This window comes from Coregonus lavaretus (assembly GCF_964263955.1).
Source record: "Coregonus lavaretus genome assembly, contig: HAP1_SCAFFOLD_3412, whole genome shotgun sequence".
Lineage (NCBI taxonomy): Eukaryota > Metazoa > Chordata > Actinopteri > Salmoniformes > Salmonidae > Coregonus > Coregonus lavaretus.
The window spans coordinates 15,001-17,500 of NW_028158531.1; the positions used below are offsets into that span (position 1 = coordinate 15,001).

The 2,500-nt window shown below is 32.9% G+C and overlaps 1 protein-coding gene across 1 annotated transcript in view; it reads right to left on the reverse strand.

Moving 5' to 3' along the window:
- LOC311123867 (uncharacterized protein) overlaps positions 1–2,500 on the reverse strand; it is a gene marked incomplete at both ends in the record, with an annotated part of 62,672 nt that overhangs the window by 14,366 nt on the left and 45,806 nt on the right. The window lies entirely within an intron of this gene.

Sequence of the window (2,500 nt, forward strand, 5' to 3'; positions counted from 1 at the left end):
TCTGTTATGTTCTGGGACATTGGGGCTGGAACAGGCAGACGTAGAGTAACTTGGAATATGTGAACTACGCAATGGATCTGATCTGATGAGATCTGAGTGTAGGTTACCTACAGTATGTAGTGCACTACTTTTGACCAGAAGCCTATGCACTATAAAGGGAATAGGGTGTCATTTGGGACGCACGATAGTCCTGCTTTTTTTTTTTTTTAACTAGGCAAGTCAGTTAAGAACAAATTCTTATTTACAATGACGGCCTACACCGGCCAAACCCGGACGACGCTGGGCCAATTGTGCGCCGCCCTATGGGACTCCCAATCACGGCCGGTTGTGATACAGCCTGGAATCGAATCGAACCAGGGGGGTCTGTAGTGACGCCTCGAGCACTGAGATGCAGTGCCTTAGACCGCTGCGGCACTCGGGAGGCCGCTCTGCTTGGCCAGAACAACAGCACAGTAAATGGAAGACTGTGGAGTGTGGCTTGTGAGTGTAGTGTAAAGGCTACTGCAGGATTGATAAATCATGTAGGGATTTGAGACAAGGTTGCATTTTCAAGAACAAGCTGGCAAAGGGAGTAGTAAGTATTTAGGTAACGACTCCCTAAGACTAACTGTAGCTCTCTTCTCGGTACTCTGTAGTCTCCAGACAGCTCCGTTACAGATCTGTGTCTTACAGGTCTCTGTGCATTTTAGGATTTGGTGTTGCTGATCTTTCTGAGCTTTAACACCGTAGTCCTTTCCTGCAGTCAAATGACCTAGTGGCCTCATGGATGGAATGTTACTCATTTATAGAATTAATCAACATTATATCTTTTTTTTAAACAGCCCAAAAATCTGGTGTTTCAATGTCAAACGGTTTTGTTATATCTCAGTCTTCTGTGATGTATATAAAGTGTAATGTTGGGATGCAAACTCACAATTGAACACATTTCAACTCTATATCTGACATGGTGCAGGTTTCTTCTTTGTTTTAAGCCCATAACCATGTGTGTGAGGTGTATACTTTTGTTTCAAAGTAGATTTGTTTAAGACCAAGAAACACTCTGTGTGACCCTGATTTAGCCCACTGCAATAAAAGGTTACCCAGAGAAATGTCTGTAGCTGAAACCTCAGCAATGCTTGTTTTGAACATAGAGTAATATCTGTGATGAATATTCATCCTTTAGTAATATATGTGATGAATATTCATCCTTTAGTAATATTTGTGATGAATATTCATCCTTTAGTAATATCTGTGATTAATATTTATCCTTTAGTAATATCTGTGATGAATATTTATCATTTAGTAATATCTGTGATGAATATTTATCCTTTAGTAATATCTGTGATGAATATTTATCCTTTAGTAATATCTGTGATGAATATTTATCCTTTAGTAATATCTGTAATGAATATTTATCCTTTAGTAATATCTGTGAAGAATATTTATCCTTTAGTAATATCTGTGATGAATATTTATCCTTTAGTAATATCTGTGATGAATATTTATCCTTTAGTAATATATGTGATGTATATTCATCCTTTAGTAATATATGTGATGTATATTCACACTTTAGTAATATCTGTGATGCATATTCATCCTTTAGTAATATCTGTTATGTATATTCAGCCTTTAGTAATATCTGTGACATATATTCATCCTTTAGTAATATATGTGATGTATATTCATCCTTTAGTAATATCTGTGATGTATATTCACACTTTAGTAATATCTGGGATGTATATTCATAATTTAGTAATATCTGTTATGTATATTCAGCCTTTAGTAATATCTGTGATGAATATTCATCCTTTAGTAATATATGTGATGAATATTCATCATTTAGTAATATCTGGGATGTATATTCATCATTTAGTAATATATGTGATGTACATTCATCCTTTAGTAATATATGTGATGTATATTCATCCTTTAGTAATATATGTGATGAATATTCATCCTTTAGTAATATATGTGATGAATATCCATCCTTTAGTAATATCTGGGATGTATATTCATCATTTAGTAATATATGTGATGTATATTCATCCTTTAGTAATATCTGGGATGTATATTCATCATTTAGTAATATATGTGATGTATATTCAGCCTTTAGTAATATTTGTGATGAATATTCATCCTTTAGTAATATCTGTGATTAATATTTATCCTTTAGTAATATCTGTGATGAATATTTATCATTTAGTAATATCTGTGATGAATATTTATCCTTTAGTAATATCTGTGATGAATATTTATCCTTTAGTAATATCTGTGATGAATATTTATCCTTTAGTAATATATGTGATGAATATTTATCCTTTAGTAATATCTGTGAAGAATATTTATCCTTTAGTAATATCTGTTATGTATATTCAGCCTTTAGTAATATCTGTGATGTATATTCATCCTTTAGTAATATATGTGATGTATATTCATCCTTTAGTAATATCTGTGATGTATATTCACACTTTAGTAATATCTGTGATGCATATTCATCCTTTAGTAATATATGTTATGTATA